We start from the raw sequence: 18545 nt of genomic DNA on the forward strand, positions 1-18545 counted from the left end.
CGCCCAGCTAGTTTTTTGTATTTTTTAGTAGAGACGGGGTTTCACCGTGTTAGCCAGGATGGTCTCGATCTCCTGACCTCGTGATCCGCCCGTCTCGGCCTCCCAAAGTGCTGGGATTACAGGCTTGAGCCACCGCGCCCGGCATAAACTGCTTTTTAAGAGTAAAATGCTCATCTATTTATGCTTCCAAGACTACTGAGTAATATTTGATGAATTACACAGGCATTAAGGTAAAAGACTATTCACAGTTTATTTGAAGTGGTTGAGATGAGAAGTGATTTGAACAAGAATATCTAGGGATAGAGAGCCTTCAAAAGAGAAAACCATACTGTGACCAGGAGACCCCCTTCCCTACTACAGTATCACAGGACAGTGGCCTTGGAATGCTCATCACCTGGTAACATCTTAGCGTAACCAGAAAGCACATTTAAAGTTGCTTGTGAAGTAAGACTCTAATATTTCTTTGGCCAAGTTTGCTGCCTTTAAAGACCTTTATTTTGAGAACAATCTGTTCAGTGACTAAGCTAATCAATATGTTTTTGTCTTGTTTTTTTCACTTTGTACTTATTTATGTATTATTTTTGTAGCATTTCAGTGATCTTTAAAAACTTAAATTTTAACTTCTAAATTTGAGCAATTCTATATTTCAAGATAAAGTTTAAAATATATAATTACCCAAAACACAGCTCACTATTTTAAAATTATTACTCCCTGTGATTTGACTTCTTCAAATCACTACCAGTCTTATATGGAAATTCTGTTTTTACAAATAATCTGTATCCCTCGCTGGACTCTGGCTTTTTGCAGCCCTAGCACAATGCTTGTCACCAGGTAAGTGCTCCCAGAGTGTTTGTTGACCTAAACTGTTGAACCAAACAGTGACAAAGAGGGTGGATTTTAATTGAGCATTAGAATGCACCACAGAAACTCATGGATTCTTTGTATTTTTGGTGGTTAGGCCCATTCTAAAGGAATGCTACAAATAAACAACTATAATATACCAGTATTGACTTCCTTGGTCATTTCACTTTGCTTGCAATAAGGTGGACAGCAAGGTAGGGTAGAGAATTGAAAGAGTAACTTCAGCATATACACATGTGAAAGAAGTTGAGTGGCACTTCAGCTGCTCCTCACCACTCTTAAAGGTTTTCCATGAAATGGAGGGGAGAAGGAACCTTCCCTTCCTGTTAGTGAAATTCCATAGCAATATAAGACACCCAAGGGTAACATAGTAGTACAAAAGTCCCTACATCTCATTGATTGTCTTTAAGTGTTTGGATTTGAAGTAAGAATATGTGATCTTCTACCCTCTGCAGAAAAAAAAAAAAAAACATATTTATTAAAGATGTCCTATCAATATATTATTATAGTAGTGATTGGTTCAATTCCTGGATATAGTTTAGTATATATCATATCAGCCACCTGAAGCACTTTCTGGGAAAATGCTCAAGAAATATAGGCTAGCAAATAATACAAAAAGTGGTTTATGTTTAGGTCAGTGGGAGACTCAATAAGTTTGGGTAATTAGTATGTTTTGAATTCATTTTTAAGTTGTTGATCGCTACCATTGATCATTATGATACGCTATTTCGTGTTGGATTATTTATTGTTGGTTTCCTATAATCTTAACAGAAAATCAAAATAACATAGTCTTCATTATACTTTTTGATAAATGATAATATTTTTTAAATTTTGTTGTGTACAACCAAGGATGAGATGTTTCCTAATTCTGTAAACTCATTAGAGAAAGCTATGTGCCCTGATGCCAGTAGCTTTGAGACTACTGCAAGGTTCCTAACATGGTGGAAGAAAATCAGGAGCCAGGGGACCATAAGGAAGGTCTAAGAAATGTAGATTCAGGCTGGGGGCGGTGGCTAACACCTGTAATTCCAGCACTTTGGGAGGCTGACATGGGCAGATCACCTGAGGTCAGAAGTTGGAGACCAGCCTGGCCAATGTGGTGAAACCCCTGTCTCTACTAAAAATGCAAAACTTAGCTGGGTGTGGTGGTGGGTGCCTGTAATCCCAGCTACTTGGGAGGCTGAGGTAGAAGAATTGCTTGAACCCAGGAGACGGAGGTTGCAGTGAGCTGAGATCGCACCACTGCACTCCAGCCTAGGTGACAGAGCAAGACTCCATCTCAAAAAAAAGAAAGAAAGAAAGAAATCTAGATTCAATTCAGACACTCACGGAGTCTCTACCATGTGCAATGCATAATGCTAGGTGCTGAAGGAATATAAAGATGACTAATTGGGAATCTCCCTGCGAATTTATAATTTAGTGGCTATTGGGCTGATGGGAAGGGATAGTGGGAATAGAGAGGAAACAAAACAAGAAGGTCTTTGCTCATCTTCCAAGGAGCAGTTTCAGTAGTCTACTAAAAAACAGAAGCCTAATTATTAGGGATCTTAGAGTGAGTACTCAGAAACTAGAGGCGGTGGGTATATGTTACCTAAAAAAAGTTATTTGGTGAAAAGAAGGAAAGGGATAAATGGTAGGAGGAGAGAGGACCTTTTTTGGTTATTTTGTTTTAGTTTTAGGAGAGGGGAGATCTGAGCTGATTTTCCAGCATATCAGAAAGAACCAGTCTAAAAGAGAAGATGATGGATAGAATCAGGTCTTGGAAAGGTAGAAATGGGTCAGTCAATACTGTATAAGAATCAGTCCTGGCTAACAGGCAGGGCACTCGTTCCTTAGAGAAAGGAGTTAAAGTATAGAAGAGATGAAGATACGGAGATATTTTTACTTGAAGGGAGGAGAAGTCAAAGCTATTTACTAAGAGTAAAAAGTCATGGAGTAGGGACTGGCCTAAGACTTAGAGAGACTGGAGAGTGGAAGTTTAAGGCAGCCATTAAAGAGATGTGATAGGATTAAGAGAAGACACATTATTGTTAAGCAGTAATTAACATATACAGTGAAAACCATCTCAATCTATTCAACAAACATTAATCACTAAATGGAGAATTCATGGAGGAGCAAAACGCTAAAAGATTCTGATCCATTTCGTTTTTAGGCTCACCCCTCATCACTCTCTTGGTGTAATATGTGGTTAATAAATATAATATAGTCTCCAGACCATGGAAAATCACATACAATCTCATACTGAGTTGTCTGTCCCTTTGACACCAGGACCCAGTCCTGAAGAAGTATCACATTCACAGAAGCACAATAAAAGTAGGAATTTCTGTCCTCAAAAATACCTGAAGCCCATTTTACAAGGCAACTTTCTCCTCCTTTTTCAAAATCCCCACAACTCCCTGGAGCCTCTCACTTTCCTGTCCCAGAACTCTCTCACAGTCCCATGCCATTCTGCCTTGTCTCTCTTAATCCTTGAAGATATGGGGTGGAGACTGCTTCTTTGCTCCCTGTCTTCTACTGTCTACCTAAGTATCTTATTCTTCACATTCTCTCCATACTGCATCACAAGGCCAAAACACTTGTCTGAAAATGGCAGAGCCCTCCCTGGATGATGGTGAGCCTGGGAAGGACCTGAATTAGTGAAGCCAGAAACTCTTGAGCACACAGGGGAAATAATAGGCTAGGAACACTCATAGTTAAAAACTGTTTTCTCATAACACTGCAGCTTCATGACCTACGCTTATTTTGAAGAGGATTTGAAACCATGACCTGAAATACTGAGTCTACCTTTCATCTTACCTCCTACATGTGAAACTCATGCCAGAAACCCTAGACTCACAGGATTATTCATCATCATTCCCCAAACCCAGCCCTGTGCCTTCCACCTGGAGTGCCTTTCCCATCCTCCCATCCACCCACTCATCCTTCAAGGCCATGCTTAAACTCCCTCTTCTCTAGGTGGCTTCCTAGTTGCACCAAGTTGGACTCAACCCCTTCCTGTCTTGCATTTTACTTGATCAGTTATCACAGCTGTTACCTACCACCATTTACCTGCATCGTATTATATACACCGGCTTCTCCAAAGGATTGTGGGCTGTCAGCACATATTAGACATTCAATAAATGTTTGTCAAATTGATCCCCTAAAATGTGATTGTATGGTCCAGACTTTCAAGTCACACACACACACACACACACACACACACACACACACACACACACGCACACACACATATTCATCATATCCTAAAGAACTTTCAAAGAACCTTGAGATAATAGCAGTCTCCTGTTCTATACTATGTCTTAATGTGCCACAGAGTGATAGCCTCCCCCTCTTCCCCCTTCAGTGATATCTGGAGGTTTTCCTCCCTTATACATCAGAAATACTGAAAGATGGAAAACACTATACCAGATAGATCCAAGATAAATGTTTACTTCCTTCAGTAGTCTAGCTTATGAGTATAAAGCCAAATGCTAGACAGTACACTGACACCACAAAGACAAACGAAATAGACAGGAACTTTAGAAAAGGGAAAGGAATCAGCCAATAAGGGCATGCTCCATTGTGTATGTTACAACTCAGGGAAGAGAAAATGGCAGCAAAACCAAATCTACGTAAGAGTTTATATCCCTTTCACTACTGAAATATGGTTTGTGCTGAAATGCCAACAATCTGTGATCACCCACATGAAATGAAAATGCTCATATTTATATGGTGCTTTTCTTCTAGAGAATCCCAAGGTGCTTTATAAATTATAAATATGAATGTTCTTTATGCAATGTCCCTGATGTTCTCCATACACAAAATCCAGTTTCTGATGGCCAAAATCTCCCCCACGCCTGCCATACCACTGAATATTAAACCTTTTTATCAGATCACAATTTTTTATCTTTATAAAAATCCACTGTATTGAAAGGTCTACAGTTTACACTATTTGTCTTCTAACATATGCTGCATCCCTCCTACCCACTTCCCTTCCCCCACTAACATGGAAAGTGAATTCAATTAGATTTAAGACAAAGAGTAATTGCATTGGAAAATAGAAAAAATATCTCATCCCATAGTGATTAAGCTCTTTACCTTATAGAAGGAGTTTAACTCTTTCATGAAAACAGGATCTCATGAAATATATGAATACAGGGATTTGCTAAATCAAAATATAGTGTTTGGAAGCGAATTACATAGTCATCAGGGAGCTTTTTGCTCCAAGGGAATAGCGTACTTCTCAGTGTAAGATGCGTAAGAAATATAAAATAAAGTCTAAAACAGTTATGAGTTTTTAATTTTTGTCTTTTAACTATTCTTATTTTATAGTCAGTATCTCAAAATCTGAAACTTATTCTAAACTCTTGGATTCCTGAAAGTGAATTCAATCATCTACTTTTCTAGAATTAGGAATCCAGGGTAACCCCTTCCACATAGTTAATCAGAATCAGTCCAAGGAGAGCCTGAGTTATCCATGCTGCCAAAACTGCTTTGCCCGCAGCTTCTAACTAGTTGTTTGTTGATGCTCACTCTGACTTATGCAGAAAAATAATAAAATACTCTAATGTGACAGTTTCTTTATAGAAGTCCGGAAACTTTAGATGACCAATAGCTAAGGATGACATACAGAACTGTCATTTCCAATAAATATTTAAGGTGGGGAAGATGGTGTCAACTGCAAGGGAAACTGTTAAAAGGTAAACGTTGGAACATCTGGAAAGAGTCTGGAATCAAGAGGCAGGTCAAACGTGCAGGTATAGGCTGCAGTCAGCCCTGTGGGAGTGGCTGCTCAAGGTTGGAGTGCAGCAAACAGAAGAGATCTTTCTGAAAACAGGAAATAGGTTCAGGTGCCTTCAACTAAGAAATCTCCCTTCTTGGACCTTTTTCCACTTGTATTATTTAGGCATTTCATACCTATCAGAGTGGTTTGGCTTAAGTAAGACTGAGATTGCCAAAGTTTCTGAAACTAGCCCTGTTTTTATACCTTCAGTGGTCCTTCGTAATGGTAAAGTTATATAGGTCCAATCCCTTATAGGCCCGTTTGTTGTTTTTAATAACCAATAAAATAAGAACCACACGTTTTTATGTCACATTTACAAAAACTCTAGCAGCACAAGGCATTGGCTTGGTTTCTCATGGCAGCATGGCTTTTTATCTTTTGAGTAGTGCCTAGACTGAACCACATATATTTTTAATCATTGATGAGACTCTACTTTTAATTGGTTAATACCCTAAAAGGGAGGTAGGTCTGATTTAAAAGGTAAAGCAAGGGAATAAAACTGAACACTTGTTTTAGAAGTTTTGTACTACCTATCTCACCATTTGATCTTGCTTTGCCCCCATTCCTAACTAAGGATGATAATATCTGTAACTATTTATAAGGTTATAAGGTCATTTATATTGTTCTTCAAGATCTGCTGGTGAAAGGCACTATATAAATAAATCTCCATGTTAGTAAATGTATATATTTACCCATATCTACAAAACCTCTTGTACATAGGACTGATTCATTTATTTATATGTACTTAGTTTGTTAATTTTAGCAAAATTTGTGTCATGATAAATAGTTTAAAATAATTATACATGTTAACCAGGGATTAGAGAGACTGATTAATAGACTTAGAGTAGGCAAAAGAGTAAAATAAAACCACCATCTATTTAGGTCATGGAGTCAAGTAAGTTTAGAAGTTCTTAAGTGAAATGTTTTTAGTCAGTCAACAACAGGGTAAGGCCTACCAACAGGAGTATCCATAAGGAAGTAACACAAGGATTTTTTTTTAATCTAGAAATATGTGAGTTAGGAAAATTAATGTCTAACTCCTTAGAGAGTGCTCCTTTCAAGTTTGATAAAGGTCATTTTCAGGACAGTCTAAGAGAGGTTTCAGTTGAACTTCCACCAGCAGGCCTTCAGAAAAGGAAAAATGGCTTCAGTTTCTGAAGCTGTTGTGCTTTTTTTTCTTTCTAATTAAAGATTATAAAATGCAAATGATTACCTGAATTCTGAATACTTTATAATAATATTTTCTATTTTTCTCTGAAAAAAAATGAGGAAGTTATCACTTTTTACCAAGACTGGAATGGAGAGAATACCAGCCAACCATGATGCAGTGAATGTGTGCCAGTGTCTACTCCCAGCTGCTCACGTAAATCTTTCCTCACAGCAGGATTTGAACAAAAACTCATCACTTAATTGAATAGTTCAAATGCTACTGAGTAGGAAATTTTAGTTAGACCAGAATATTTGTAAACTTAAAGTAGATATATGTATTCTAGCAACATATATGGTATTTTGAAATATCAAAACAATTTTAAAGAAATCTGTGCTCTTATGCCAGTCGTGGGTATTACTTGTAATAGGACTTTGAAAGTATTTCTTTTATACTATAGCTGTTTCGTAAACAACAACAACCACCTTGCTTCATTTTCCTTTTTATTTTTGAGCTATTTGCAACCTCTTTTCCAATAGTGAGAAACAATGCAATTAATTTTCTCCAGCGCAATCATGCATAGATTTAATAAGCATCTGAAGGTAGGATCCATCTGTAAAGTATGCGTTGCATGCTAAATTACTTCTCTTCTGTGTTTTTTTTTTTCTTTCCAAACCTTAATTAATTGAAGAAAAAAATGTTTATTAAAGTGGGAACAGGCTGGGCTCTGGCTCTCCGTCTCTGGTTCAAAAGTTCATACAATTCCCTGAAGGCTCATCTGAATGTGTGTGTCTCCCTCTCACAATCTTTCTTTCTCTGTCTCTATAGTAGGGATAAATGCCTAGAAAAGGTATATTGTTTTATTCCCAGGATCAATTTTAGTGATCTTGAATAAACTAAGTTTTTCTATGTACAGATTTGCATATATCATATGTATATATAATATGTTTTGCATATATTACATGTTTACATAAATAGTATATACACATAGACACACAAATGTGTTATTTACTCATTTTCCTAATGCTTAGAATTTAAAAAAATTTTTATATTACTCTCAGTGGTATCTTTAAACAGGATGTAGATGGAGACCAGGAAGTATAATTCTACAGGTGGATCTCAGACAGGAAATTAAAGGAATTATGTATGAAAAGAAGCTAGATCCTTATGGATAAATTTAGACCAGACACAAAAATATTAAATATATCCAAATAGAGCAATGTTTATCCATAAACAGAGAAATGGAAGAAAAGAAAAAACAGGAAGTGACTCACTCCTGTGAGAGGCTTTGGAAACTGAAGACATTTCCTGATCTGCGGCAAGCTTTATGTGACCCAGGTGAAAAATGGCAAGCTTATTGTAAAAGAAAAAAAGTATCTTTAAAGATGGACTCAGAATTTTTCGAATCCTTTCCATTGCTTGCCTAGGATGTTATCACCTTTCTTTTCTTTTTGCAAAGTATGACTTTTTTCTCCTTATCATATGCTACAATTTTTAGATCCTTGTTTAAAAAAGAAAGGAAATACAAGTAGTAGTTTATGTTCAAATTGCTAGTTTCTCTTTTTAGTTTAAAGTGCTGTAAGTCTTCTTCCTTAACACAAATAAGGTTTGCACTGTCACTTCCAGATTTAGACGTCTATGGAATCAGAAAACAGTGCTGAACTTGACTGTGATCTTGCCCGATTGAAGTCAACTTCCTTTGCCCAGTTGCTTCGTGCAAAACATAGTGATCATATAGGAGACTAGCAGAGGACTTTCTACAGGTTGTTTCATTCTGTCTTTTAGACTTTTGTGCCTAAAACTACTGGTCTGTTAGTCTAAATTTTTACAAATAGACTTTTAAGTTGGGAAAAAATAAGCAGTACCGAAAGCTATTTTACTTTGGTGTAGATGCAGTCTTTGTCATGGTGGCTCTTTTTGTCACATACATGTACCATCATATACCCTTGCCATGCGTCAGATGAGCCATGGGGGCATTCCTGGAAAGAATTTTAAGGAATCAACATTCCATATTTTCCTCTCAAAGTAACCGTTGCTACTATATATTGACATGTACAGATTTAGGCCACTGTTGAAAACTTGTGAGTCAAATCACATGGAGGTGATGCTGAAGTATCATCACACATAACAGCCATAAATGATGCCTTGGGAACTTGAAGACTATACTATGTAGGTCACGTACTATGTAGGGCATCTACTTTTGTGTATTACATGTCATAATCTCCCCACACCCAAAATTCTGTGACTTTTGGAAGAATCTCGATATTGCTTTCTACACAGATTTTGGTTTAGACTTCTGTGAAAACCCTGAATTGAATAGCTGTGGGTTTCACAAATTACATGCATGTAAACAACATACCTTTGAAAGGAGGATGTGTGGGCCCTTTCTCCTATATGCTTATGCCTCTGTTGTCGTAGATTGGCGTCCTTTGTGAGCTATTCAGTGACATTTCAGAGCCATTTTGCTCTGCAGAAAACCCGCAGTTGTGTTTCTTTAGCTGACACTGTGGCACTTGCACTCGAAATTGCTAGTTAGAAAAAAAAATTGTTGAGGCCGGTGGCTGTAATCAGCGTTGTTGCTGTCTGTTTCCTCAGACTAATAGCAGAGAGATCCGAGTCTGAGAGTTCAAACAGAGGTTATCTTTCCCAGGTAGCATCTCGTCCAACGAGAATTTGATTTTTTTCTATAGGACTTTACTCCATTAGATTAATGAAATTTCAATGAGAGCCTGGCGCCCCCTGAAGCTTTGTTAAGAAAACAAATGGTGATTCTGTAGGTGTGACAGCTTGCTTGGAGAGTTACCAGAAGGTGAATACATCCCCACAATCCAGGCAGCCTGGAACACATTGATCTCTATTTAAGGCACCAATCGGATTTTTGTTAATTATAAATGATTGATCTGCAGTTTTTTCCTCTTTCTCCTCTTACATGTGTGGTTCCCCCTCCTTCCCGCACTTCTAACTTCTTTGCATGCTGAGCGCAGAGCTTTTTGTTTAAAGGAACAATCATAGAGAGCAAATTATAGCAATACCCAGCAGCAATGCTGTTGTGAATGTCATTGTCAGAGCATTCACTGTTCATCCCACAGAGGTGAGCCCTGAAGTAGATTTCAGTCTGACTCCATGTTCCCTCTTTACTTAGCTTATTTCTAAAGTAACGGATGATTTTAACAAAAAGAAAACCATAGAATCACTAGACTAGTATCATATATGCTATCATTATTATGTTTTAAAAGCTGACTTGTAAGCCTTGTACACCAATTCCCCAATACTAACTCAGGATCTCGTATGTACCAGGATATGATGTGTGACCAAGCAAGCCCGTGTGGGACAACTAGGGAAATATCTAAGGAATATCTTAAGTAAACTAAGGGAATATCTCTGACCTTAAATCTCAATTTGTAGGCATTTAGGTGATTAATACACCTTTTATCATCTCCGTGGAGTAGTTTTCAAATAATGTTTAGAAGGCTTACTGAATTCAAAAACCGACACATGTATTATTCCTGATAATTGCTCACCACACATAGTTCTGAAGACCACAGAAAAACATTCCAAGCTTCTTTGTGGATCTATTTTAGTGAAAGTATCTGAGCTTTAAATGTATTTATTTATTGAATATAAAAGCACGTAATTCCTTCTAGTTATTTATAACATACACAATACATAAAGAAGTTAATTTACGTAGCTCTTGGAAAACATATTAGTAAAAATTACAGTTTAAGGATTACAGATATTAATGTATTATATTGAAAACTACGTTGATTTCACAATCTAACGCAAATGTAGATTTTTATGAATGTGTCTTTCTTAAGTTTGAGCCTTTAATTAAGTTTTAGGACATGTATTTTCAAGTTAGAAAAATAAACTTGCCCCAGTGTGCTTTTTTAAAAATTGTCTAAATAATCCACAAGAGATTGTTGTAGACCAAGAACCTTACAGTAGTTTATAGTTTGCAGTGACACTCCCCTTAAAAATCCTTTAGATTTGAAGAAGTGTTACCTCATTTATTTGCATGTCCTGAAACTTTGCTTAACTTCCTTATGAGTTGCAGTATCAGTAATTGTGTATGATAAATTCAACAGCATAAGAGTAATTCTGCGTTTAAAGCAGCAGCATAAAATGGTCAAGACCTGCAGTATAACATACCATATCTCCCCACACCCAAAATTCAGTGACTTTCTGAAGAAGCTTGCTATTGCTTTAAAAACAGGTTCAAAGTCTATAATACTCATCTAAATAAGAGAGGTGTTCTGACAGAACTTCCCCATAAGGTAATTATTTAATGATCCTGTAAATACTCTTGAGAAGACTAGATTTAAAGTATAATTTTGTGATGTAGTGTTTTTTCCTGGTATCTTAAAATATGTATTTTTTGTTTTTATTGTTGCTTATTGTGTTTATCTCATTTTAAATTAGCAAAAGTCATTAAGGCATGTTTATAAATAATTTTAACTATGACTTTTAAAATCAGATTTTGAATTAGCCAGAGAAAAAGTGATGTGTTTTTTGGTTTTTGTTTGTTTGTTTGTTTTACAAATGTTAGCATATCAGAATAGTTGTTAACGTCAGTGGCTAAATGATTGACCAATGACAACATTAAGAAATGAGCAATCATGGCAAATTCATCAAGTTATTTTCATAAAATGCTTCCAGAGGGCTGATTTTAAAATGTTTTAGTTTTATCACTGTTGGAGGTTTTCTTTTTTCTTTGCTTTTCTTTTTTTTTTTTTTTTTTTTGAATAGGCTAATGATTTTCATTAGTGTATTTGTAATTTATATGATTTTAGTAGGTTATACCAAGGTTAAATAATTTAAAGAAATAAACCCTTATCTGATATAAGATAGCTAATGAAGTATATTACATACTTGCCCTATTGCTGTATGAAATGGATCTCCAAAGCTAACAACAGCTTTCTACGGGAACACAAATCTCTATATAAATATCCAAATGTAGCAAGATGTTGCAAATTTTTAAAGATATGCCATAAAAATAGATTAACGCTAGTATGCAGCCCTGTTCGACTGAATTACAAAGGGATATCATGGGATTGCCAGTGACATTCACATAAATAAAAAATCAATTCTTAATGATGAGGCAGACTTGTTTTAGCGCATTACCCAGGTTAAATGAGAGCACACAAAGACATCAACTCCTATAAGACTAGTGGAATCATTGTATATTAATATGATTTAGGGAGCTACACACCTCGATGGAATAATTGTTATTATATCTATAGAGCCAGATGGCACTTGGTGTAAACAGCCATTGAGCACCTCAAACACAAGTGCGGCAGGTGATCTTTAAGATGTTCTTGCATCCTGCTCACTCATCTTATCATTGGAATCTGCGTTACTGTTTGCAGAATGATTTGATTGCCAGTACGCAAATTTTTCAGGATGGTGCTATTGTTCAATAGGGATATAAGAATATAGAATGTCCTTAGCCGGAGAATAGATGAAGCAGAATAGATGAGGCAGCTGCCTGGATTTGTGTGGGTTAGCACTGAATTTTTTACAAGAAAGAGAACAGAGAGAGTAATTTTTTTTCCAGCACCAGTGACCCCAAAATTCAGAAAATTTTAAAAATTAACTCAAATTTTCAGTGAAGTGGGCTTTAGTAATTACTATTTTCAAAGTAACTCCATGAAGGTGGTCAACAGGTATAAAAATTTGTGCTTGCAAAGTTAGAGAAATGCAAGTTCTGAGCAAAAGTTTATGATTTTGTTTTTGTTTTTGTTTAAGACAGGGTCTACTCTGTCACCCAGGCTGGAGTGCAATGGTGCCATCATAACTCATTGCAGCCTCAAACCCCTCCTGCCTCAGCCTCCTGAGTAGCTGGGACTACAGGTGCATGCCACCACACCCAGCTAATTTTTTTGTCTTTTGAAACAGTCTCACCATGTTGTCCAGGCTGGTCTCAAACTCCTGGCCTCAAGCGATCCTCCTGCCTTTGCCTCCCAAAGTTTTGAGATTACAGGTGTGAGTCACCACACCAGGCCAGAAGTGTCTTAATTTTTTGTAAAATGTTTTTCTTTTCTTTGAATATTTAAAATTGGCTTCTGCTAACCCTAATTATCCAGTTAAAGAAATCTCATTCATTTATTCAACAGATATTTATTGGGTACCTACTATGTGCCCTGCAGGCACTGTTCTAGGTACTGGAGATATGTCAGTGAAAAACCCTGCCCTCATATAGTTTACATTCCTCAGCGGGGCAATAAATGAAATGGCATGATATAATGTAAACTAGGTGAGAAATAAAATAGGGAAGAGAGACAGAGTGTGCTAAAGTACAGTGTAAAGCTTAAGATTTGCCTTTCCTTCCTCAAGAACATAACACAGATTATCTGGGAAGAATAAAAGAGGCTGGGGAAGTTCCTGTTTGTCTTCTGACTTAATCGATCTTGTGAAATTCTAGTGCATTGTCTGATAACCCACCTGCTGTTATAGCCTCAGCTCAGTGGCTAGGGTTAAATAGTTGGAATGAGTGTTCAGTGCAAGCTTAGGTTACTTGGCTTGAATTAAATTTAATAATGTTACATACTTTTTTAATGGTTTGGTTTCTTTCCTCTGATAATAGCATTTAAAAACATACCATCTTTAGTTACAAATAATTCTTGAATTGCCCCTTTCTCTACCTTATAACCCGTGATTTCTAGTTTCTAATCATCAAGGACATGAAACTGGCCTCATAGAGGAAGTGTTATCATAGTAGATTTAGTGGATTTTGATATCCAAACATATGAAACAGATTTTTCAAGTATCTAAAATAGAGAATGTGCCTCAAAATTTTGAGATATTGTAAATTAAATCCATCGGTCCCCTAATAATAAAATTCATACTAATTCTGAGAATATTTCCACCACCCACTCCAGGGTACTATTGACTGCTTAACTCCTGGATTTTAAACTTATGTTTAGTTCTTCAGCAGATGTAGTTTATTATGTAACTGCAGCCACTCTTTAGGTGAAACATGGTACATGTTCTGAAATACTCCTTTAGTTTAGATGAAAAAATAAAATTCCTTTTGTAATATGACATAGTCTTCATTCAGGTTTACTTTTGATTAAATATTAATTCTTTATATTATATATACTTATTGGTGCATAGATAAAAAATACCGAAAGGATGCGTCCTAAAGTGTTAGTAATGACTACAGGTTACAACATAATAGGGCTAATATTTCTTTTTTCCTTGTACTTTTCTGTATTTTCATTTTTTTCTGTAACGAACTTGCATTCTTTTTGTAATCAAGAAAAAACTCTCAATACTATTTTTTGAAAGCTAACAGAGCCTAAAAATTTATATTTCTGCTTAACACAATGTCTCACAGCTGGCAAGTTTTGTAAATATCAGAAAGTAGTAGAAATCAGCAAACATTAATATTCAAATAATGCTGTGAAATTACTAATTTTACCTATTTCTATTTATTGTACTTAAACAGTACAGTGCAAAATTTGATCAGTTTATCCCTTCTTTTATTTCCAAGACATCAAATTTTTTTTTAAAAGTAGGCAGGAATTTTTTTAATGACATGCCAGATATACCAAATTTCATAAGGAAACCTGTTTTTAATTTCAGGCCTTTGAATATGATATTACTCATAAGCATGAGTATTTATGAATGTGTAGGAAAAAGAGGCTTGAAAACTTTATTTCTTTTAGCAGTCAACAATATTTAGCCTATCAGAATGCTTGAATAGATAAACATTCCTACTGTTTTAATTTTGAATATAGATTGCCTCGTGCTGATGGGAAGTATTGTTAATTTTAATAAAATTAACTTTATATTGTTATTTCACCGCTTTATAATAATTTTACATGGTGCCCTGGGGATGCCTCTGTTTTACATTATCAGGTATCACATTTGCCATTTGGTTGGCATAGCAGCGTTCAGCTTCACTTCTCTGTTCAATTGCCTGAAGCCACAGTATTCATGTTATATTACAAGTAGCTATTTTGCTATACACTGCACAAGTTTATATACTTTTATTTTATATGTATATATCATTCTTGTATTTTCTCAAAATCATCGTTTTGTGCTATTTCCCAGCATTTCTCTTGCTTGCCTTTAGGAAGACACAGTTATGATAACAAGTTGGCTAAGATTCCTAGCAGTCTGCCTCCAGTACTAAAATGTTTAAATTTCTTTTCTTTGTTTTGCTTTTTTTTTTTAAGACGGTCTCATTCTGTCACCCAGGCTGGAGTGCAGTGGCATGATCTCGGCTCACTGCAACCTCCACCTCCCCGGTTCAAGTGAGCCTTCTGCCTCAGCCTCCCGAGTAGCTGGCACTACAGGTGCATGCTACCACACCCGGCTAATTTTTGTATTTTTAGTAGAGATGGGGTTTCACCATGTTGGCCAGGATGGTCTTGAGCTCCTGACCCCAGATGATCCACCTGCCCTGGTCTACCAAAGTGCTAGGATTACAGGTGTGAGCCACTGTCCCAGCGTAAATTTATTTTCAATCTGGTAGTCAGCCACTATTTTGATAGATTCTTAGCCAGTGCTTCATTGTTTTTTATGAATTATAGCTTAAAAAACCCTTAAGATATAACTTTTTAGAGAGAGAGAATTATTGCTATTTAAAAATAAGGGGAAATTATTGATGACTTTCATAACTCACTGTATGTCAGACAGATCACTGAGAGATAATTAGAACACACATTCATTAAATGTTACCACTTGTCTTAAACTCTCCCACGAATTAATAGAAATCAGACAGACTATCAAATAATCTATTTGAGAATTCAATATTTGTCAAATTAAATATCACTGTTACTAGATTCGTGGGAAATTAAAGATATACCAAGTTCCTCTTGAGTCAGTCCATGTTTTTACCAATTTTTCTCTTTTTTAAAAAACACAAGTTTATGACTTAGCTTTGAGTTCCATCTGCTTTGAATTCTGTTACATGTTTTTATTATGATGCTATGTAAGAAGTAAGAGTGTGCTAAAACATTTTGGTTAACTGTGTCAAATGTTTATTGTGAACAATTCTAAATATACGTTTTAAATAGGCTTTCTTTTCCACTTGAGTTTGTATATATGTGTTGATAAGCAAGCTGATACATGAGACCTTATGTACAGCTGACTGGTATTTGACTAATAAGCTAATGAACCCTAGTGTCTGAGCAGCATTTAACTACTAACTGTTTTAGTACTTAATAGTCAGAAAGCACATAAAAAATAGTACTGAGAAGTTTTTATAAAAGTGTGCTTTATATTGGCATTTTTGTTTTTCAGAAACTGCCTCCTTTTTTTTTCTTTCTTACCAAAAATTTCTGCGGCTAGTAGGAACTATGTCTCTGCTTTGAATTATACCATTATTCCATGTTATTAGGAATCATATATCACTTCCTTTCACACCTTCGAGTTTAATATTTTGTGTACACTCTTTTAGTTAGAATCTTGGAACGATATATAATAGTCTTACCTGTGGTTCTACTAAAAAAAAAAAAAAAATGTAATTGCCCTGCCATTCTCTTAAAGCCTAGGTTGCTTATTAGATATATTTTTCATTTTCTGTTATTATTGTGAATTTTGTAGGTTTGAGAAATGTTGCTGACTATAGGTAATGAAAATGTGGAACCAGGTGGTAAGAGTCACTCCTGTGTTCTAGTTGTGGCACTGGCACAATTTGCCAAATAACTTTGATGAAAAAATTCAAATTATCTAGATGATTTTTATTTTATTTATTTATTTATTTATTTTTGAGACGGAGTCTTGCTCTGTCACCCAGAGTTGGAGTACAATGACACGATCTTGGCTCACTGCAACCTCCACCTCCCAGGTTCAAGCAATTCTCCTGCCCCAGCCTCCCGAGTAGCTGGGATTACAGGTGTGCGCCACCAAGCCCAGCCATTTTTTGTATTATTAGTAGAGACAGGGTTTCACCATGTTGGCCAGGCTGGTCTCGAACTCCTAACCTCGTTATCCACCCTCCTCGGCCTCCCAAAGTGCTGGGATTACAGGTGTGAGCCACCACTCCCAGCGAAAATTATCTAGATGATTAAGATGAGCAATATGAAGAGAAGTTATAAGAAAGTGGGGAAGCAACTATTAAGCTGATTTCAAAGCCAAAACAACTCTTGCTCTTGAGGAAGAAGTCAAGTGTGTGTGTTTGTTATGGGATGTTGTAGATGTTAATTTGCCTGTTGAATGCTTAAATAACTTAGATCCACTCAGTAATTCCTAGTTGGTTGTTTGCCTCTGGCTGAATTCGTAAACTTTATTTTTGCTTTTCTAGTTCAAATACTTCAAGAGATCCTACATATACTATTTGAAGTGTTACATATAGCGATTGCAATGGCAATATTACAAAGAAATTTCTTGCAGAAATTTAGCAGGACATGGGGAGAATTTGGGGCTAAAAATTGTTTGCATAATCTCCATTCTGAACCAGAATTGGAGACAAATGACCCATAATGTGCACAACAATTCAATGGCTATTAATATATTTCTGAATTTTTAGAGAAAAATTATTTCAAAAGATTTTATGAAGTTTCTGAATGTAGGTACTTTGAATCATGTTTATAAATATTTTACCTGCCTTGAATAGATTAGTTTTGCCCAATAACAATTTCAGAGTAGCTAATGTGGCAATATAAATATGAATATTTAGGGGGGCATTTTTTCCTTATACAGTAAACGTGATTAGTAATGATTTCTTTTACATAAATTTTTTTTATAGAACATTGCTTTATAAAGGAAACTTGAAGTTAAGTTTGAAGAATTACATAATGAAATATTCTGGGAGTATGTGGTTTAGGTATAATTACAAAAGTAAAAATATATAATTTATGCATGCACAATACCTCTCATTGAAGGTTATAAAAATAAATCGTAGTATATATTCCAGGCTTCACATTTCTGATATGCATCACTATATGATTGAAACAGCCTTCCTGCTAGGGTCTAACAATAATTCCACATTCAGAAACACCTAAAATTTAGCCTTATACAGCAGATCTTCTCTGTAAGGTAAAATGAATAACACCTCGTTTGTCTTCTTGTTTGTTTATATGTTTTCTCCTTTCACCAAGCATTTGAGGTAGCCTCCCCAACCTGTTTAAGACTTTTCCCCAAGCTGAGTCACTGCTATCAGAAATTACTGTTGCAATCATTTATTGAGAGCCCTTTATGTGCTAGGCACTGTACTGGCTGTTTTCCATATATTATCTCATTTTAACTCTCACAGTAATTCTGTAAACTAGATATTACCATTCCCATTTCACAGATGTGGACACTTGAGAATCAGAGAGGTTAAGTAACTTTCCTAAAGCCATACTGCTCGGCTGTGGCAAATCAGGACTGTTCATATACATCTGACTCCAAAAGTAAATGTCTGAGAAAACAAGGAACAGATTAAGGAGCAATATTCAGAATTCCTGTCTCTTTTTCTCACCACAGAATTGCACATAATGGCTGTTATGATTTCTGGTGGGGAAAAAGATAAATGATAAAAATGCAGCATTTGTTTAGGGTCAGAGGATCAAAAAGGTTCATAGGAAATATTGACATAGGGGTCTCCCTTTTTTTTTTTTTTTTTTTTTTTTTTTGAGATGGAGTCTTGCTCTGTCACCCAGGCTGGAGTGCAGTGGCATGATCTCAGCTCACTGCAACCTCCGCCTCTCAGGCTCAAGCGATTTTCCTGCCTCAGCCTCCTGAGTAGTTGGGATTACAGGCGCACGCTACCATGCCCAGCTAATTTTTGTATTTTTAGTAGAGACGGGTTTTCACCATGTTGGTCAGGCTGGTCTTCAACTCCTG

At 36.1% G+C, this 18545-nt stretch overlaps 1 protein-coding gene and 1 long non-coding RNA gene across 3 annotated transcripts in view; one reads left to right on the forward strand and one right to left on the reverse strand.

Annotated features, from left to right (window-relative positions):
• The window catches only part of LOC112610304, a 14231-nt gene extending 4933 nt beyond the window's left edge, over window positions 1-9298 (reverse strand). Inside the window, exon 1 of the long non-coding RNA XR_003116307.1 lies at window positions 9130-9298. This is a non-coding gene — a long non-coding RNA (uncharacterized LOC112610304). The remainder of the gene's footprint in view (window positions 1-9129) is intronic.
• The window catches only part of SKAP1 (src kinase associated phosphoprotein 1), a 305720-nt gene that overhangs the window by 130615 nt on the left and 156560 nt on the right, over window positions 1-18545 (forward strand). The gene's annotated exons all lie outside the window — the stretch shown is intronic.

The sequence above is a fragment of the Theropithecus gelada genome, chromosome 16 (genome assembly GCF_003255815.1).
Source record: "Theropithecus gelada isolate Dixy chromosome 16, Tgel_1.0, whole genome shotgun sequence".
Lineage (NCBI taxonomy): Eukaryota > Metazoa > Chordata > Mammalia > Primates > Cercopithecidae > Theropithecus > Theropithecus gelada.